The 20,682-nt window shown below is 48.0% G+C and overlaps 11 non-coding genes across 11 annotated transcripts; all 11 read right to left on the bottom strand.

The window, feature by feature from the left end:
- Positions 1 to 2,105: 2,105 nt before the first annotated feature.
- Positions 2,106 to 2,187, bottom strand: trnas-aga (transfer RNA serine (anticodon AGA)). Its single transcript has one exon. It is a non-coding gene; the product is annotated as a tRNA-Ser (tRNA).
- Positions 2,188 to 5,203: 3,016 nt separating this feature from the next.
- Positions 5,204 to 5,276, bottom strand: trnaf-gaa (transfer RNA phenylalanine (anticodon GAA)). The gene has a single exon. It is a non-coding gene; the product is annotated as a tRNA-Phe (tRNA).
- A 1,702-nt stretch (positions 5,277 to 6,978) lies between these two features.
- trnas-aga (transfer RNA serine (anticodon AGA)) lies at positions 6,979 to 7,060 on the bottom strand. The gene has a single exon. It is a non-coding gene; the product is annotated as a tRNA-Ser (tRNA).
- Positions 7,061 to 8,931: 1,871 nt separating this feature from the next.
- trnas-aga (transfer RNA serine (anticodon AGA)) lies at positions 8,932 to 9,013 on the bottom strand. The gene has a single exon. It is a non-coding gene; the product is annotated as a tRNA-Ser (tRNA).
- A 1,871-nt stretch (positions 9,014 to 10,884) lies between these two features.
- Positions 10,885 to 10,966, bottom strand: trnas-aga (transfer RNA serine (anticodon AGA)). Its single transcript has one exon. It is a non-coding gene; the product is annotated as a tRNA-Ser (tRNA).
- Positions 10,967 to 11,883: 917 nt separating this feature from the next.
- On the bottom strand, positions 11,884 to 11,956 carry trnaf-gaa (transfer RNA phenylalanine (anticodon GAA)). The gene has a single exon. It is a non-coding gene; the product is annotated as a tRNA-Phe (tRNA).
- A 1,702-nt stretch (positions 11,957 to 13,658) lies between these two features.
- On the bottom strand, positions 13,659 to 13,740 carry trnas-aga (transfer RNA serine (anticodon AGA)). The gene has a single exon. It is a non-coding gene; the product is annotated as a tRNA-Ser (tRNA).
- A 2,865-nt stretch (positions 13,741 to 16,605) lies between these two features.
- On the bottom strand, positions 16,606 to 16,678 carry trnaf-gaa (transfer RNA phenylalanine (anticodon GAA)). The gene has a single exon. It is a non-coding gene; the product is annotated as a tRNA-Phe (tRNA).
- Positions 16,679 to 17,969: 1,291 nt separating this feature from the next.
- On the bottom strand, positions 17,970 to 18,051 carry trnas-aga (transfer RNA serine (anticodon AGA)). Its single transcript has one exon. It is a non-coding gene; the product is annotated as a tRNA-Ser (tRNA).
- Positions 18,052 to 18,956: 905 nt separating this feature from the next.
- trnaf-gaa (transfer RNA phenylalanine (anticodon GAA)) lies at positions 18,957 to 19,029 on the bottom strand. Its single transcript has one exon. It is a non-coding gene; the product is annotated as a tRNA-Phe (tRNA).
- A 756-nt stretch (positions 19,030 to 19,785) lies between these two features.
- Positions 19,786 to 19,858, bottom strand: trnaf-gaa (transfer RNA phenylalanine (anticodon GAA)). Its single transcript has one exon. It is a non-coding gene; the product is annotated as a tRNA-Phe (tRNA).
- Positions 19,859 to 20,682: the final 824 nt, after the last annotated feature.

The raw sequence follows: 20,682 nt of genomic DNA, 5'->3' as shown, positions 1-20,682 counted from the left end.
TTGTACCCTTCTCTCCAGCACCCTGGAATAGACTTTCCCAGGGAGGCTGAGGAGTGTGTTGCTATGTCCAGCTCCTTTTGAGTGTCCTCCATTGTCAGCGAACCTCACAAGGTCACAGTTTTTTCCTGAACAGGGCACCACTTTAGGTTGTGTGGATGATTGGTCTTCAGCGCCAGATTAAGACTCTTTTCTCTCAGAAGGCACTGCTTGAAATCCCACAGCTGGCATTTTCCTGGTCATGTCCATTGTCCTCGATGGGAATGATGTGGCAGCAAAGGACTGTCAGATTGTACAACACAACACTGACTTCAAAAAGAAGTCAGTGCTCATGAAAGTCGGAGTTCATGTGAGAAGGTCCTTTCAGCAAAGGCCTTCTCAGACTATTAGCCAAGTCAGGACGTAAAGAGGGACTGTGCTGAAACCCGGGATTTAACCAGGGACCTTTAGATCTTCAGTCTAATGCTCTCCCAACTGAGCTATTTCAGCTGCGAAGGTGGTTCTCTGCTTTTTCCAGTGCAGGCAATTTCACCTAGATCTCTATTGTAACAGGCGTCCTTACACCATGACTGAAAAGGATTTAATGGATTCCCTGACATGTTTTTGGTCTGATGACTTCCCATGGATCGCCACCATCAGTGATGTCTTGACACCAAGAGTGCCCCCAAAACTGTACGTTGTCGGCAGTATTTGATGCACGGGGAAACCCCAATGGATTAGTTCATCGCCTTAACCACTCATCCACAACAACTTGTAACAGAGCTGGTCTAGTGTTCCGCGACCAGGACAAAAACCACATTGGACCTCTTGTAGCAGAGGTTCGACCAACAGTTGTACCCTTCTCTCCAGCACCCTGGAATAGACTTTCCCAGGGAGGCTGAGGAGTGTGTTGCTTTGTCCAGCTCCTTTTGAGTGTCCTCCATTGTCAGCGAACCTCACAAGGTCACAGTTTTTTTCCTGATCAGGGCACCACTTTAGGTTGTGTGGATGATTGGTCTTCAGCGCCAGATTAAGACTCTTTTCTCTCAGAAGGCACTGCTTGAAATCCCACAGCTGGCATTTTCCTGGTCATGTCCATTGTCCTCGATGGGAATGATGTGGCAGCAAAGGACTGTCAGATTGTACAACACAGCTGAGCCCTTCAAGAAGAAGTCAGTGCTCATGAGAGTCAGAGTTCATGTGAGAAGGTCCTTTCAGCAAAGGCCAGGATTTGAACTTGTGAGTGGTATTGCAGCTCACGGTTTTGGGTGATCTCACATGAATTCCCATGAATCCCCTGACACGTTTTTGGTCTGATGACTTCCCATGGATCGCCACCATCAGTGATGTCTTGACACCAAGAGTGCCCCCAAAACTGTACGTTGTCGGCAGGATTTGATGTGCGGGGAAACCCCAATGGATTAGTTCATCGCCTTAACCACTCGGCAACAACAACTTGTCACAGAGCTGGTCTAGTGTTCCGCGACCAGGACGAAAACCACATTGGACCTCTTGTAGCAGAGTTTCGACCAACAGTTGTACACTTCTCTCCAGCACCATGGAACATACTTTCCCAGGGAGCCTTTAACCACTCGGCCACAACAACTTGTCACAGAGAAGGTCTAGTGACTTTAGGTTGTGTGGATGATTGGTCTTCAGCGCCAGATTAAGACTCTTTTCTCTCAGAAGGCACTGCTTGAAATCCCACAGCTGGCATTTTCCTGGTCATGTCCATTGTCTTCGACTGGAATGATGTGGCAGCAAAGGACTGTCAGATTGTACAACACAGCTGAGCCCTTCAAGAAGAAGTCAGTGCTCATGAGAGTCAGAGTTCATGTGAGAAGGTCCTTTCAGCAAAGGCCTTCTCAAACTATTTGCCAAGTCAGGACGTAAAGAGGGACTGTGCTGAAACCCGGGACCTTTAGATCTTCAGTCTAATGATCTCCCAACTGAGCTATTTCAGCTGCGAAGGTGGTTCTCTGCTTTTTCCATCTCTATTGTAACAGGTGTCCTTACACCATGACTGAAAAGGATTTAGTTGATTCCCTGACATGTTTTTGGTCTGAGGATTTGCCATGGATCGCCACCGTCAGTGAAGCCTTGGCACCACGAGTGGCCCCAAAACTGCACGGTGTCGGCAGGATTTGAACCTGCGCGGGGAACCCCCAATGGATTTCTAGTCCATCGCCTTAACCACTCGGCCACAACAACTTGCAAAGAACCGTACCGATTATACCGTTATTTTTCAGTTGAAATGCAAGGGACCTTCAGTCAGCAACCATGAAGATCCAGGCAATTTCCTAACCACTCGGCCACAACAAATTGTCACAGATGCAGAACCTCACAGATTCTGCCGTTGTATATCAGTCGAAATGCAATGGAAAGTGTTTGCCAATTTTATGAGCAACCATGAGACTTGACAACTTGTGAGTGGTATTGCAGCTCACGGTTTTGGGGGATCTCACATGAATTCCCATGAATCCCCTGACACGTTTTCGGTCTGATGACTCCCCATGCATCGCCACCATCAGTGATGTCTTGACACCAAGAGTGCCCCCAAAACTGTATGTTGTCGGCAGGATTTGATGCACGGGGAAACCCCAATGGATTAGTTCATCGCCTTAACCACTCAGCCACAACAACTTGTCACAGAGCTGGTCTAGTGTTCCGCGACCAGGACAAAAACCACATTGGACCTCTTGTAGCAGAGGTTCGACCAACAGTTGTACCCTTCTCTCCAGCACCCTGGAATAGACTTTCCCAGGGAGGCTGAGGAGTGTGTTGCTTTGTCCAGCTCCTTTTGAGTGTCCTCCATTGTCAGCGAACCTCACAAGGTCACAGTTTTTTTCCTGAACAGGGCACCACTTTAGGTTGTGTGGATGATTGGTCTTCAGCGCCAGATTAAGACTCTTTTCTCTCAGAAGGCACTGCTTGAAATCCCACAGCTGGCATTTTCCTGGTCATGTCCATTGTCCTCGATGGGAATGATGTGGCAGCAAAGGACTGTCAGATTGTACAACACAGCTGAGCCCTTCAAAAAGAAGTCAGTGCTCATGAAAGTCGGAGTTCATGTGAGAAGGTCCTTTCAGGAAAGGCCTTCTCAGACTATTAGCCAAGTCAGGACGTAAAGAGGGACTGTGCTGAAACCCGGGATTGAACCAGGGACCTTTAGATCTTCAGTCTAACGCTGTCCCAACTGAGCTATTTCAGCTGCGAAGGTGGTTCTCTGCTTTTTCCAGTGCAGGCAACTTCACCTAGATCTCTATTGTAACAGGCGTCCTTACACCATGACTGAAAAGGATTTAATGGATTCCCTGACATGTTTTTGGTCTGATGACTTCCCATGGATCGCCACCATCAGTGATGTCTTGACACCAAGAGTGCCCCCAAAACTGTACGTTGTCGGCAGTATTTGATGCACGGGGAAACCCCAATGGATTAGTTCATCGCCTTGACCACTCATCCACAACACCTTGTAACAGAGCTGGTCTAGTGTTCCGCGACCAGGACAAAAACTACATTGGACCTCTTGTAGCAGAGGTTCGACCAACAGTTGTACCCTTCTCTCCAGCACCCTGGAATAGACTTTCCCAGGGAGGCTGAGGAGTGTGTTGCTATGTCCAGCTCCTTTTGAGTGTCCTCCATTGTCAGCGAACCTCACAAGGTCACAGTTTTTTCCTGAACAGGGCACCACTTTAGGTTGTGTGGATGATTGGTCTTCAGCGCCAGATTAAGACTCTTTTCTCTCAGAAGGCACTGCTTGAAATCCCACAGCTGGCATTTTCCTGGTCATGTCCATTGTCCTCGATGGGAATGATGTGGCAGCAAAGGACTGTCAGATTGTACAACACAACACTGACTTCAAAAAGAAGTCAGTGCTCATGAAAGTCGGAGTTCATGTGAGAAGGTCCTTTCAGCAAAGGCCTTCTCAGACTATTAGCCAAGTCAGGACGTAAAGAGGGACTGTGCTGAAACCCGGGATTGAACCAGGGACCTTTAGATCTTCAGTCTAACGCTCTCCAAACTGAGCTATTTCAGCTGGGAAGGTGGTTCTCTGCTTTTTCCAGTGCAGGCAATTTCACCTAGATCTCTATTGTAACAGGCGTCCTTACACCATGACTGAAAAGGATTTAATTGATTCCCTGACATGTTTTTGGTCTGATGACTTCCCATGGATCGCCACCATGAGTGATGTCTTGACACCAAGAGTGCCCCCAAAACTGTACGTTGTCGGCAGTATTTGATGCACGGGGAAACCCCAATGGATTAGTTCATCGCCTTAACCACTCATCCACAACAACTTGTCACAGAGAAGGTCTAGTGACTTTAGGTTGTGTGGATGATTGGTCTTCAGCGCCAGATTAAGACTCTTTTCTCTGAGAAGGCACTGCTTGAAATCCCACAGCTGGCATTTTCCTGGTCATGTCCATTGTCTTCGACTGGAATGATGTGGCAGCAAAGGACTGTCAGATTGTACAACACAGCTGAGCCCTTCAAGAAGAAGTCAGTGCTCATGAGAGTCAGAGTTCATGTGAGAAGGTCCTTTCAGCAAAGGCCTTCTCAAACTATTTGCCAAGTCAGGACGTAAAGAGGGACTGTGCTGAAACCCGGGACCTTTAGATCTTCAGTCTAATGCTCTCCCAACTGAGCTATTTCAGCTGCGAAGGTGGTTCTCTGCTTTTTCCATCTCTATTGTAACAGGTGTCCTTACACCATGACTGAAAAGGATTTAATTGATTCCCTGACATGTTTTTGGTCTGATGATTTGCCATGGATCGCCACCGTCAGTGAAGTCTTGGCACCACGACCAACAGTTGTACCCTTCTCTCCAGCACCCTGGAATAGACTTTCCCAGGGAGGCTGAGGAGTGTGTTGCTATGTCCAGCTCCTTTTGAGTGTCCTCCATTGTCAGCGAACCTCACAAGGTCACAGTTTTTTCCTGAACAGGGCACCACTTTAGGTTGTGTGGATGATTGGTCTTCAGCGCCAGATTAAGACTCTTTTCTCTCAGAAGGCACTGCTTGAAATCCCACAGCTGGCATTTTCCTGGTCATGTCCATTGTCCTCGATGGGAATGATGTGGCAGCAAAGGACTGTCAGATTGTACAACACAACACTGACTTCAAAAAGAAGTCAGTGCTCATGAAAGTCGGAGTTCATGTGAGAAGGTCCTTTCAGCAAAGGCCTTCTCAGACTATTAGCCAAGTCAGGACGTAAAGAGGGACTGTGCTGAAACCCGGGATTGAACCAGGGACCTTTAGATCTTCAGTCTAATGCTCTCCCAACTGAGCTATTTCAGCTGCGAAGGTGGTTCTCTGCTTTTTCCAGTGCAGGCAATTTCACCTAGATCTCTATTGTAACAGGCGTCCTTACACCATGACTGAAAAGGATTTAATGGATTCCCTGACATGTTTTTGGTCTGATGACTTCCCATGGATCGCCACCATCAGTGATGTCTTGACACCAAGAGTGCCCCCAAAACTGTACGTTGTCGGCAGTATTTGATGCACGGGGAAACCCCAATGGATTAGTTCATCGCCTTAACCACTCATCCACAACAACTTGTAACAGAGCTGGTCTAGTGTTCCGCGACCAGGACAAAAACCACATTGGACCTCTTGTAGCAGAGGTTCGACCAACAGTTGTACCCTTCTCTCCAGCACCCTGGAATAGACTTTCCCAGGGAGGCTGAGGAGTGTGTTGCTTTGTCCAGCTCCTTTTGAGTGTCCTCCATTGTCAGCGAACCTCACAAGGTCACAGTTTTTTTCCTGATCAGGGCACCACTTTAGGTTGTGTGGATGATTGGTCTTCAGCGCCAGATTAAGACTCTTTTCTCTCAGAAGGCACTGCTTGAAATCCCACAGCTGGCATTTTCCTGGTCATGTCCATTGTCCTCGATGGGAATGATGTGGCAGCAAAGGACTGTCAGATTGTACAACACAGCTGAGCCCTTCAAGAAGAAGTCAGTGCTCATGAGAGTCAGAGTTCATGTGAGAAGGTCCTTTCAGCAAAGGCCAGGATTTGAACTTGTGAGTGGTATTGCAGCTCACGGTTTTGGGTGATCTCACATGAATTCCCATGAATCCCCTGACATGTTTTTGGTCTGATGACTTCCCCTGGGAAAGTCTATTCCAGGGTGCTGGGATCTCACATGAATTCCCATGAATCCCCTGACACGTTTTTGGTCTGATGACTTCCCATGGATCGCCACCATCAGTGATGTCTTGACACCAAGAGTGCCCCCAAAACTGTACGTTGTCGGCAGGATTTGATGTGCGGGGAAACCCCAATGGATTAGTTCATCGCCTTAACCACTCGGCAGCAACAACTTGTCACAGAGCTGGTCTAGTGTTCCGCGACCAGGACGAAAACCACATTGGACCTCTTGTAGCAGAGTTTCGACCAACAGTTGTACACTTCTCTCCAGCACCATGGAACATACTTTCCCAGGGAGCCTTTAACCACTCGGCCACAACAACTTGTCACAGAGAAGGTCTAGTGACTTTAGGTTGTGTGGATGATTGGTCTTCAGCGCCAGATTAAGACTCTTTTCTCTCAGAAGGCACTGCTTGAAATCCCACAGCTGGCATTTTCCTGGTCATGTCCATTGTCTTCGACTGGAATGATGTGGCAGCAAAGGACTGTCAGATTGTACAACACAGCTGAGCCCTTCAAGAAGAAGTCAGTGCTCATGAGAGTCAGAGTTCATGTGAGAAGGTCCTTTCAGCAAAGGCCTTCTCAAACTATTTGCCAAGTCAGGACGTAAAGAGGGACTGTGCTGAAACCCGGGACCTTTAGATCTTCAGTCTAATGATCTCCCAACTGAGCTATTTCAGCTGCGAAGGTGGTTCTCTGCTTTTTCCATCTCTATTGTAACAGGTGTCCTTACACCATGACTGAAAAGGATTTAATTGATTCCCTGACATGTTTTTGGTCTGAGGATTTGCCATGGATCGCCACCGTCAGTGAAGCCTTGGCACCACGAGTGGCCCCAAAACTGCACGGTGTCGGCAGGATTTGAACCTGCGCGGGGAACCCCCAATGGATTTCTAGTCCATCGCCTTAACCACTCGGCCACAACAACTTGCAAAGAACCGTACCGATTATACCGTTATTTTTCAGTTGAAATGCAAGGGACCTTCAGTCAGCAACCATGAAGATCCAGGCAATTTCCTAACCACTCGGCCACAACAAATTGTCACAGATGCAGAACCTCACAGATTCTGCCGTTGTATATCAGTCGAAATGCAATGGAAAGTGTTTGCCAATTTTATGAGCAACCATGAGACTTGACAACTTGTGAGTGGTATTGCAGCTCACGGTTTTGGGGGATCTCACATGAATTCCCATGAATCCCCTGACACGTTTTCGGTCTGATGACTCCCCATGCATCGCCACCATCAGTGATGTCTTGACACCAAGAGTGCCCCCAAAACTGTATGTTGTCGGCAGTATTTGATGCACGGGGAAACCCCAATGGATTAGTTCATCGCCTTAACCACTCAGCCACAACAACTTGTCACAGAGCTGGTCTAGTGTTCCGCGACCAGGACAAAAACCACATTGGACCTCTTGTAGCAGAGGTTCGACCAACAGTTGTACCCTTCTCTCCAGCACCCTGGAATAGACTTCCCCAGGGAGGCTGAGGAGTGTGTTGCTTTGTCCAGCTCCTTTTGAGTGTCCTCCATTGTCAGCGAACCTCACAAGGTCACAGTTTTTTCCTGAACAGGGCACCACTTTAGGTTGTGTGGATGATTGGTCTTCAGCGCCAGATTAAGACTCTTTTCTCTCAGAAGGCACTGCTTGAAATCCCACAGCTGGCATTTTCCTGGTCATGTCCATTGTCCTCGATGGGAATGATGTGGCAGCAAAGGACTGTCAGATTGTACAACACAGCTGAGCCCTTCAAGAAGAAGTCAGTGCTCATGAGAGTCAGAGTTCATGTGAGAAGGTCCTTTCAGCAAAGGCCAGGATTTGAACTTGTGAGTGGTATTGCAGCTCACGGTTTTGGGTGATCTCACATGAATTCCCATGAATCCCCTGACATGTTTTTGGTCTGATGACTTCCCCTGGGAAAGTCTATTCCAGGGTGCTGGGATCTCACATGAATTCCCATGAATCCCCTGACACGTTTTTGGTCTGATGACTTCCCATGGATCGCCACCATCAGTGATGTCTTGACACCAAGAGTGCCCCCAAAACTGTACGTTGTCGGCAGGATTTGATGTGCGGGGAAACCCCAATGGATTAGTTCATCGCCTTAACCACTCGGCAACAACAACTTGTCACAGAGCTGGTCTAGTGTTCCGCGACCAGGACGAAAACCACATTGGACCTCTTGTAGCAGAGTTTCGACCAACAGTTGTACACTTCTCTCCAGCACCATGGAATATACTTTCCCAGGGAGCCTTTAACCACTCGGCCACAACAACTTGTCACAGAGAAGGTCTAGTGACTTTAGGTTGTGTGGATGATTGGTCTTCAGCGCCAGATTAAGACTCTTTTCTCTCAGAAGGCACTGCTTGAAATCCCACAGCTGGCATTTTCCTGGTCATGTCCATTGTCTTCGACTGGAATGATGTGGCAGCAAAGGACTGTCAGATTGTACAACACAGCTGAGCCCTTCGAGAAGAAGTCAGTGCTCATGAGAGTCAGAGTTCATGTGAGAAGGTCCTTTCAGCAAAGGCCTTCTCAAACTATTTGCCAAGTCAGGACGTAAAGAGGGACTGTGCTGAAACCCGGGACCTTTAGATCTTCAGTCTAATGATCTCCCAACTGAGCTATTTCAGCTGCGAAGGTGGTTCTCTGCTTTTTCCATCTCTATTGTAACAGGTGTCCTTACACCATGACTGAAAAGGATTTAATTGATTCCCTGACATGTTTTTGGTCTGAGGATTTGCCATGGATCGCCACCGTCAGTGAAGCCTTGGCACCACGAGTGGCCCCAAAACTGCACGTTGTCGGCAGGATTTGAACCTGCGCGGGGAACCCCCAATGGATTTCTAGTCCATCGCCCTAACCACTCGGCCACAACAACTTGCAAAGAACCGTACCGATTATACCGTTATTTTTCAGTTGAAATGCAAGGGACCTTCAGTCAGCAACCATGAAGATCCAGGCAATTTCCTAACCACTCGGCCACAACAAATTGTCACAGATGCAGAACCTCACAGATTCTGCCGTTGTATATCAGTCGAAATGCAATGGAAAGTGTTTGCCAATTTTATGAGCAACCATGAGACTTGACAACTTGTGAGTGGTATTGCAGCTCACGGTTTTGGGGGATCTCACATGAATTCCCATGAATCCCCTGACACGTTTTCGGTCTGATGACTCCCCATGCATCGCCACCATCAGTGATGTCTTGACACCAAGAGTGCCCCCAAAACTGTATGTTGTCGGCAGGATTTGATGCACGGGGAAACCCCAATGGATTAGTTCATCGCCTTAACCACTCAGCCACAACAACTTGTCACAGAGCTGGTCTAGTGTTCCGCGACCAGGACAAAAACCACATTGGACCTCTTGTAGCAGAGGTTCGACCAACAGTTGTACCCTTCTCTCCAGCACCCTGGAATAGACTTTCCCAGGGAGGCTGAGGAGTGTGTTGCTTTGTCCAGCTCCTTTTGAGTGTCCTCCATTGTCAGCGAACCTCACAAGTTCACAGTTTTTTCCTGAACAGGGCACCACTCTAGGTTGTGTGGATGATTGGTCTTCAGCGCCAGATTAAGACTCTTTTCTCTCAGAAGGCACTGCTTGAAATCCCACAGCTGGCATTTTCCTGGTCATGTCCATTGTCCTCGATGGGAATGATGTGGCAGCAAAGGACTGTCAGATTGTACAACACAGCTGAGCCCTTCAAAAAGAAGTCAGTGCTCATGAAAGTCGGAGTTCATGTGAGAAGGTCCTTTCAGCAAAGGCCAGGATTTGAACTTGTGAGTGGTATTGCAGCTCACGGTTTTGGGTGATCTCACATGAATTCCCATGAATCCCCTGACATGTTTTTGGTCTGATGACTTCCCCTGGGAAAGTCTATTCCAGGGTGCTGGGATCTCACATGAATTCCCATGAATCCCCTGACACGTTTTTGGTCTGATGACTTCCCATGGATCGCCACCATCAGTGATGTCTTGACACCAAGAGTGCCCCCAAAACTGTACGTTGTCGACAGGATTTGATGTGCGGGGAAACCCCAATGGATTAGTTCATCACCTTAACCACTCGGCAACAACAACTTGTCACAGAGCTGGTCTAGTGTTCCGCGACCAGGACGAAAACCACATTGGACCTCTTGTAGCAGAGTTTCGACCAACAGTTGTACACTTCTCTCCAGCACCATGGAATATACTTTCCCAGGGAGCCTTTAACCACTCGGCCACAACAACTTGTCACAGAGAAGGTCTAGTGACTTTAGGTTGTGTGGATGATTGGTCTTCAGCGCCAGATTAAGACTCTTTTCTCTCAGAAGGCACTGCTTGAAATCCCACAGCTGGCATTTTCCTGGTCATGTCCATTGTCTTCGACTGGAATGATGTGGCAGCAAAGGACTGTCAGATTGTACAACACAGCTGAGCCCTTCAAGAAGAAGTCAGTGCTCATGAGAGTCAGAGTTCATGTGAGAAGGTCCTTTTAGCAAAGGCCTTCTCAAACTATTTGCCAAGTCAGGACGTAAAGAGGGACTGTGCTGAAACCCGGGACCTTTAGATCTTCAGTCTAATGCTCTCCCAACTGAGCTATTTCAGCTGCGAAGGTGGTTCTCTGCTTTTTCCATCTCTATTGTAACAGGTGTCCTTACACCATGACTGAAAAGGATTTAATTGATTCCCTGACATGTTTTTGGTCTGAGGATTTGCCATGGATCGCCACCGTCAGTGAAGTCTTGGCACCACGAGTGGCCCCAAAACTGCACGTTGTCGGCAGGACTTGAACCTGCGCGGGGAACCCCCAATGGATTTCTAGTCCATCGCCTTAACCACTCGGCCACAACAACTTGCAAAGAACCGTACCGATTATACCGTTATTTTTCAGTTGAAATGCAAGGGACCTTCAGTCAGCAACCATGAAGATCCAGGCAATTTCCTAACCACTCGGCCACAACAAATTGTCACAGATGCAGAACCTCACAGATTCTGCCGTTGTATATCAGTCGAAATGCAATGGAAAGTGTTTGCCAATTTTATGAGCAACCATGAGACTTGACAACTTGTGAGTGGTATTGCAGCTCACGGTTTTGGGGGATCTCACATGAATTCCCATGAATCCCCTGACACGTTTTCGGTCTGATGACTCCCCATGCATCGCCACCATCAGTGATGTCTTGACACCAAGAGTGCCCCCAAAACTGTATGTTGTCGGCAGGATTTGATGCACGGGGAAACCCCAATGGATTAGTTCATCGCCTTAACCACTCAGCCACAACAACTTGTCACAGAGCTGGTCTAGTGTTCCGCGACCAGGACTTAAACCACATTGGACCTCTTGTAGCAGAGGTTCGACCAACAGTTGTACCCTTCTCTCCAGCACCCTGGAATAGACTTTCCCAGGGAGGCTGAGGAGTGTGTTGCTTTGTCCAGCTCCTTTTGAGTGTCCTCCATTGTCAGCGAACCTCACAAGGTCACAGTTTTTTCCTGAACAGGGCACCACTTTAGGTTGTGTGGATGATTGGTCTTCAGCGCCAGATTAAGACTCTTTTCTCTCAGAAGGCACTGCTTGAAATCCCACAGCTGGCATTTTCCTGGTCATGTCCATTGTCCTCGATGTGGCAGCAAAGGACTGTCAGATTGTACAACACAGCTGAGCCCTTCAAAAAGAAGTCAGTGCTCATGAAAGTCGGAGTTCATGTGAGAAGGTCCTTTCAGCAAAGGCCTTCTCAGACTATTAGCCAAGTCAGGACGTAAAGAGGGACTGTGCTGAAACCCGGGATTGAACCAGGGACCTTTAGATCTTCAGTCTAACGCTCTCCCAACTGAGCTATTTCAGCTGCGAAGGTGGTTCTCTGCTTTTTCCAGTGCAGGCAATTTCACCTAGATCTCTATTGTAACAGGCGTCCTTACACCATGACTGAAAAGGATTTAATGGATTCCCTGACATGTTTTTGGTCTGATGACTCCCCATGCATCGCCACCATCAGTGATGTCTTGACACCAAGAGTGCCCCCAAAACTGTACGTTGTCGGCAGTATTTGATGCACGGGGAAACCCCAATGGATTAGTTCATCGCCTTAACCACTCATCCACAACAACTTGTAACAGAGCTGGTCTAGTGTTCCGCGACCAGGACAAAAACCACATTGGACCTCTTGTAGCAGAGGTTCGACCAACAGTTGTACCCTTCTCTCCAGCACCCTGGAATAGACTTTCCCAGAGAGGCTGAGGAGTGTGTTGCTTTGTCCGGCTCCTTTTGAGTGTCCTCCGTTGTCAGCGAACCTCACAAGGTCACAGTTTTTTTCCTGATCAGGGCACCACTTTAGGTTGTGTGGATGATTGGTCTTCAGCGCCAGATTAAGACTCTTTTCTCTCAGAAGGCACTGCTTGAAATCCCACAGCTGGCATTTTCCTGGTCATGTCCATTGTCCTCGATGGGAATGATGTGGCAGCAAAGGACTGTCAGATTGTACAACACAGCTGAGCCCTTCAAGAAGAAGTCAGTGCTCATGAGAGTCAGAGTTCATGTGAGAAGGTCTTTTCAGCAAAGGCCAGGATTTGAACTTGTGAGTGGTATTGCAGCTCATGGTTTTGGGTGATCTCACATGAATTCCCATGAATCCCCTGACATGTTTTTGGTCTGATGACTTCCCCTGGGAAAGTCTATTCCAGGGTGCTGGGATCTCACATGAATTCCCATGAATCCCCTGACACGTTTTTGGTCTGATGACTTCCCATGGATCGCCACCATCAGTGATGTCTTGACACCAAGAGTGCCCCCAAAACTGTACGTTGTCGACAGGATTTGATGTGCGGGGAAACCCCAATGGATTAGTTCATCGCCTTAACCACTCGGCAACAACAACTTGTCACAGAGCTGGTCTAGTGTTCCGCGACCAGGACGAAAACCACATTGGACCTCTTGTAGCAGAGTTTCGACCAACAGTTGTACACTTCTCTCCAGCACCATGGAATATACTTTCCCAGGGAGCCTTTGACCACTCGGCCACAACAACTTGTCACAGAGAAGGTCTAGTGACTTTAGGTTGTGTGGATGATTGGTCTTCAGCGCCAGATTAAGACTCTTTTCTCTGAGAAGGCACTGCTTGAAATCCCACAGCTGGCATTTTCCTGGTCATGTCCATTGTCTTCGACTGGAATGATGTGGCAGCAAAGGACTGTCAGATTGTACAACACAGCTGAGCCCTTCAAGAAGAAGTCAGTGCTCATGAGAGTCAGAGTTCATGTGAGAAGGTCCTTTCAGCAAAGGCCTTCTCAAACTATTTGCCAAGTCAGGACGTAAAGAGGGACTGTGCTGAAACCCGGGACCTTTAGATCTTCAGTCTAATGCTCTCCCAACTGAGCTATTTCAGCTGCGAAGGTGGTTCTCTGCTTTTTCCATCTCTATTGTAACAGGTGTCCTTACACCATGACTGAAAAGGATTTAATTGATTCCCTGACATGTTTTTGGTCTGAGGATTTGCCATGGATCGCCACCGTCAGTGAAGTCTTGGCACCACGAGTGGCCCCAAAACTGCACGTTGTCGGCAGGACTTGAACCTGCGCGGGGAACCCCCAATGGATTTCTAGTCCATCGCCTTAACCACTCGGCCACAACAACTTGCAAAGAACCGTACCGATTATACCGTTATTTTTCAGTTGAAATGCAAGGGACCTTCAGTCAGCAACCATGAAGATCCAGGCAATTTCCTAACCACTCGGCCACAACAAATTGTCACAGATGCAGAACCTCACAGATTCTGCCGTTGTATATCAGTCGAAATGCAATGGAAAGTGTTTGCCAATTTTATGAGCAACCATGAGACTTGACAACTTGTGAGTGGTATTGCAGCTCACGGTTTTGGGGGATCTCACATGAATTCCCATGAATCCCCTGACACGTTTTCGGTCTGATGACTCCCCATGCATCGCCACCATCAGTGATGTCTTGACACCAAGAGTGCCCCCAAAACTGTATGTTGTCGGCAGGATTTGATTGACTGTGCTGAAACCCGGGAACTTTAGATCTTCAGTCTAATGCTCTCCCAACTGAGCTATTTCAGCTGTGAAGGTGGTTCTCTGCTTTTTCCATCTCTAGTGTAACAGGTGTCCTTACACCATGACTGAAAAGGATTTAATGGATTCCCTGACATGTTTTTGGTCTGATGACTTCCCATGGATCGCCACCATCAGTGATGTCTTGACACCAAGAGTGCCCCCAAAACTGTACGTTGTCGGCAGTATTTGATGCACGGGGAAACCCCAATGGATTAGTTCATCGCCTTAACCACTCATCCACAACAACTTGTAACAGAGCTGGTCTAGTGTTCCGCGACCAGGACTTAAACCACATTGGACCTCTTGTAGCAGAGGTTCGACCAACAGTTGTACCCTTCTCTCCAGCACCCTGGAATAGACTTTCCCAGGGAGGCTGAGGAGTGTGTTGCTTTGTCCAGCTCCTTTTGAGTGTCCTCCATTGTCAGCGAACCTCACAAGGTCTGATGACTTCCCCTGGGAAAGTCTATTCCAGGGAGCTGGTCTAGTGTTCCGCGACCAGGACGAAAACCACATTGGACCTCTTGTAGCAGAGTTTCGACCAACAGTTGTACACTTCTCTCCAGCACCATGGAATATACTTTCCCAGGGAGCCTTTAACCACTCGGCCACAACAACTTGTCACAGAGAAGGTCTAGTGACTTTAGGTTGTGTGGATGATTGGTCTTCAGCGCCAGATTAAGACTCTTTTCTCTCAGAAGGCACTGCTTGAAATCCCACAGCTGGCATTTTCCTGGTCATGTCCATTGTCTTCGACTGGAATGATGTGGCAGCAAAGGACTGTCAGATTGTACAACACAGCTGAGCCCTTCAAGAAGAAGTCAGTGCTCATGAGAGTCAGAGTTCATGTGAGAAGGTCCTTTCAGCAAAGGCCAGGATTTGAACTTGTGAGTGGTATTGCAGCTCACGGTTTTGGGTGATCTCACATGAATTCCCATGAAACCCCTGACATGTTTTTGGTCTGATGACTTCCCCTGGGAAAGTCTATTCCAGGGTGCTGGGATCTCACATGAATTCCCATGAATCCCCTGACACGTTTTTGGTCTGATGACTTCCCATGGATCGCCACCATCAGTGATGTCTTGACACCAAGAGTGCCCCCAAAACTGTACGTTGTCGGCAGGATTTGATGTGCGGGGAAACCCCAATGGATTAGTTCATCGCCTTAACCACTCGGCAACAACAACTTGTCACAGAGCTGGTCTAGTGTTCCGCGACCAGGACGAAAACCCACATTGGACCTCTTGTAGCAGAGTTTCGACCAACAGTTGTACACTTCTCTCCAGCACCATGGAATATACTTTCCCAGGGAGCCTTTAACCACTCGGCCACAACAACTTGTCACAGAGAAGGTCTAGTGACTTTAGGTTGTGTGGATGATTGGTCTTCAGCGCCAGATTAAGACTCTTTTCTCTCAGAAGGCACTGCTTGAAATCCCACAGCTGGCATTTTCCTGGTCATGTCCATTGTCTTCGACTGGAATGATGTGGCAGCAAAGGACTGTCAGATTGTACAACACAGCTGAGCCATTCAAGAAGAAGTCAGTGCTCATGAGAGTCACAGTTCATGTGAGAAGGTCCTTTCAGCAAAGGCCTTCTCAAACTATTTGCCAAGTCAGGACGTAAAGAGGGACTGTGCTGAAACCCGGGAACTTTAGATCTTCAGTCTAATGCTCTCCCAACTGAGCTATTTCAGCTGTGAAGGTGGTTCTCTGCTTTTTCCATCTCTAGTGTAACAGGTGTCCTTACACCATGACTGAAAAGGATTTAATGGATTCCCTGACATGTTTTTGGTCTGATGACTTCCGAAGGATCGCCCCCATCAGTGATGTCTTGACACCAAGAGTGCCCCCAAAACTGTACGTTGTCGGCAGTATTTGATGCACGGGGAAACCCCAATGGATTAGTTCATCGCCTTAACCACTCATCCACAACAACTTGTAACAGAGCTGGTCTAGTGTTCCGCGACCAGGACAAAAACCACATTGGACCTCTTGTAGCAGAGGTTCGACCAACAGTTGTACCCTTCTCTCCAGCACCCTGGAATAGACTTTCCCAGGGAGGCTGAGGAGTGTGTTGCTTTGTCCAGCTCCTTTTGAGTGTCCTCCATTGTCAGCGAACCTCACAAGGTCACAGTATTTTCCTGAACAGGGCACCACTTTAGGTTGTGTGGATGATTGGTCTTCAGCGCCAGATTAAGACTCTTTTCTCTCAGAAGGCACTGCTTGAAATCCCACAGCTGGCATTTTCCTGGTCATGTCCATTGTCCTCGATGGGAATGATGTGGCAGCAAAGGACTGTCAGATTGTACAACACAGCTGAGCCCTTCAAAAAGAAGTCAGTGCTCATGAAAGTCGGAGTTCATGTGAGAAGGTCCTTTCAGCAAAGGCCTTCTCAGACTATTTGCCAAGTCAGGATGTAAAGAGGGACTGTGCTGAAACCCGGAATTGAACCAGGGACCTTTAGATCTTCAGTCTAACGCTCTCCCAACTGAGCTATTTCAGCTGCGAAGGTGGTTCTCTGCTTTTTCTAGTGCAGGCAACTTCACCTAGAGCTCTATTGTAACAGGCGTCCTTACACCATGACTGAAAAGGATTTAATGGATTCCCTGACATGTTTTTGGTCTGATGACTTCCCATGGATCGCCACCATCAGTGATGTCTTGACACCAAGAGTGCCCCCAAAACTGTACGTTGTCAGCAGTATTTGATGCACGGGGAAACCCCAATGGATTAGTTCATCGCCTTAACCACTCATCCACAACAACTTGTAACAGAGCTGGTCTAGTGTTCCGCGACCAGGACAAAAACCACATTGGACCTCTTGTAGCAGAGGTTCGACCAACTGCTGTACCCTTCTCTCCAGCACCCTGGAATAGACTTTCCCAGGGAGGCTGAGGAGTGTGTTGCTTTGTCCGGCTCCTTTTGAGTGTCCGCTGTTGTCAGCGAACCTCACAAGGTCACAGTTTTTTTCCTGATCAGGGCACCACTTTAGGTTGTGTGGATGATTGGTCTTCAGCGCCAGATTAAGACTCTTTTCTCTCAGAAGGCACTGCTTGAAATCCCACAGCTGGCATTTTCCTGGTCATGTCCATTGTCTTCGACTGGAATGATGTGGCAGCAAAGGACTGTCAGATTGTACAACACAGCTGAGCCCTTCAAGAAGAAGTCAGTGCTCATGAGAGTCAGAGTTCATGTGAGAAGGTCCTTTCAGCAAAGGCCAGGATTTGAACTTGTGAGTGGTATTGCAGCTCACGGTTTTGGATGATCTCACATGAATTCCCATGAATCCCCTGACATGTTTTTGGTCTGATGACTTCCCCTGGGAAAGTCTATTCCAGGGTGCTGGGATCTCACATGAATTCCCATGAATCCCCTGACACGTTTTTGGTCTGATGACTTCCCATGGATCGCCACCATCAGTGATGTCTTGACACCAAGAGTGCCCCCAAAACTGTACGTTGTCGGCAGGATTTGATGTGCGGGGAAACCCCAATGGATTAGTTCATCGAGTCCTTTCAGCAAAGGCCTTCTCAAACTATTTGCCAAGTCAGGACGTAAAGAGGGACTGTGCTGAAACCCGGGACCTTTAGATCTTCAGTCTAATGCTCTCCCAACTGAGCTATTTCAGCTGCGAAGGTGGTTCTCTGCTTTTTCCATCTCTATTGTAACAGGTGTCCTTACACCATGACTGAAAAGGATTTAATTGATTCCCTGACATGTTTTTGCTCTGAGGATTTGCCATGGATCGCCACCGTCAGTGAAGTCTTGGCACCACGAGTGGCCCCAAAACTGCACGTTGTCGGCAGGATTTGAACCTGCGCGGGGAACCCCCAATGGATTTCTAGTCCACCGCCTTAACCACTCGGCCACAACAACTTGCAAAGAACCGTACCGATTATACCGTTATTTTTCAGTTGAAATGCAAGGGACCTTCAGTCAGCAACCATGAAGATCCAGGCAATTTCCTAACCACTCGGCCACAACAAATTGTCACAGATGCAGAACCTCACAGATTCTGCCGTTGTATATCAGTCGAAATGCAATAGAAAGTGTTTGCCAATTTTATGAGCAACCATGAGACTTGACAACTTGTGAGTGGTATTGCAGCTCACGGTTTTGGGGGATCTCACATGAATTCCCATGAATCCCCTGACACGTTTTCGGTCTGATGACTCCCCATGCATCGCCACCATCAGTGATGTCTTGACACCAAGAGTGCCCCCAAAACTGTATGTTGTCGGCAGGATTTGATGCACGGGGAAACCCCAATGGATTAGTTCATCGCCTTAACCACTCAGCCACAACAACTTGTCAAGTGTTCCGCGACCAGGACAAAAACCACATTGGACCTCTTGTAGCAGAGGTTCGACCAACAGTTGTACCCTTCTCTCCAGCACCCTGGAATAGACTTTCCCAGGGAGGCTGAGGAGTGTGTTGCTTTGTCCAGCTCCTTTTGAGTGTCCTCCATTGTCAGCGAACCTCACAAGGTCACAGTTTTTTCCTGAACAGGGCACCACTTTAGGTTGTGTGGATGATTGGTCTTCAGCGCCAGATTAAGACTCTTTTCTCTCAGAAGGCACTGCTTGAAATCCCACAGCTGGCATTTTCCTGGTCATGTCCATTGTCCTCGATGTGGCAGCAAAGGACTGTCAGATTGTACAACACAGCTGAGCCCTTCAAAAAGAAGTCAGTGCTCATGAAAGTCGGAGTTCATGTGAGAAGGTCCTTTCAGCAAAGGCCTTCTCAGACTATTAGCCAAGTCAGGACGTAAAGAGGGACTGTGCTGAAACCCGGGATTGAACCAGGGACCTTTAGATCTTCAGTCTAACGCTCTCCCAACTGAGCTATTTCAGCGGCGAAGGTGGTTCTCTCCTTTTTCGAGTGCAGGCAATTTCACCTAGATCTCTATTGTAACAGGCGTCCTTATACCATGACTGAAAAGGATTTAATTGATTCCCTGACATGTTTTTGGTCTGATGACTTCCCATGGATCGCCACCATCAGTGATGTCTTGACACCAAGAGTGCCCCCAAAACTGTACGTTGTCGGCAGTATTTGATGCACGGGGAAACCCCAATGGATTAGTTCATCGCCTTAACCACTCATCCACAGCAACTTGTAACAGAGCTGGTCTAGTGTTCCGCGACCAGGACAAAAACCACATTGGACCTCTTGTAGCAGAGGTTCGACCAACAGTTGTACCCTTCTCTCCAGCACCCTGGAATAGACTTTCCCAGGGAGGCTGATGAGTGTGTTGCTTTGTCCAGCTCCTTTTGAGTGTCCTCCATTGTCAGCGAACCTCACAAGGTCACAGTTTTTTCCTGAACAGGGCACCACTTTAGGTTGTGTGGATGATTGGTCTTCAGCGCCAGATTAAGACTCTTTTCTCTCAGAAGGCACTTCTTGAAATCCCACAGCTGGCATTTTCCTGGTCATGTCCATTGTCCTCGATGGGAATGATGTGGCAGCAAAGGACTGTCAGATTGTACAACACAGCTGAGCCCTTCAAAAAGAAGTCAGTGCTCATGAAAGTCGGAGTTCATGTGAGAAGGTCCTTTCAGCAAAGGCCTTCTCAGACTATTTGCCAAGTCAGGATGTAAAGAGGGACTGTGCTGAAACCCGGAATTGAACCAGGGACCTTTAGATCTTCAGTCTAACGCTCTCCCAACTGAGCTATTTCAGCTGCGAAGGTGGTTCTCTGCTTTTTCTAGTGCAGGCAATTTCACCTAGAGCTCTATTGTAACAGGCGTCCTTACACCATGACTGAAAAGGATTTAATGGATTCCCTGACATGTTTTTGGTCTGATGACTTCCCATGGATCGCCACCATCAGTGATGTCTTGACACCAAGAGTGCCCCCAAAACTGTACGTTGTCGGCAGTATTTGATGCACGGGGAAACCCCAATGGATTAGTTCATCGCCTTAACCACTCATCCACAACAACTTGTAACAGAGCTGGTCTAGTGTTCCGCGACCAGGACAAAAACCACATTGGACCTCTTGTAGCAGAGGTTCGACCAACAGTTGTACCCTTCTCTCCAGCACCCTGGAATAGACTTTCCCAGGGAGGCTGAGGAGTGTGTTGCTTTGTCCAGCTCCTTTTGAGTGTCCTCCATTGTCAGCGAACCTCACAAGGTCACAGTATTTTCCTGAACAGGGCACCACTTTAGGTTGTGTGGATGATTGGTCTTCAGCGCCAGATTAAGACTCTTTTCTCTCAGAAGGCACTGCTTGAAATCCCACAGCTGGCATTTTCCTGGTCATGTCCATTGTCCTCGATGGGAATGATGTGGCAGCAAAGGACTGTCAGATTGTACAACACAGCTGAGCCCTTCAAAAAGAAGTCAGTGCTCATGAAAGTCGGAGTTCATGTGAGAAGGTCCTTTCAGCAAAGGCCTTCTCAGACTATTTGCCAAGTCAGGATGTAAAGAGGGACTGTGCTGAAACCCGGGATTGAACCAGGGACCTTTATATCTTCAGTCTAACACTCTCCCAACTGAGCTATT

The sequence above is a fragment of the Doryrhamphus excisus genome, linkage group LG11 (assembly GCF_037039965.1).
Source record: "Doryrhamphus excisus strain RoL-2023G ecotype Guam linkage group LG11, RoL_Dexc_Guam_v1.1, whole genome shotgun sequence".
NCBI classification, from domain to species: domain Eukaryota; kingdom Metazoa; phylum Chordata; class Actinopteri; order Syngnathiformes; family Syngnathidae; genus Doryrhamphus; species Doryrhamphus excisus.
Note: the sequence above shows the minus strand (reverse complement) of the source record. Positions and strands in the feature narration are given on the sequence as shown.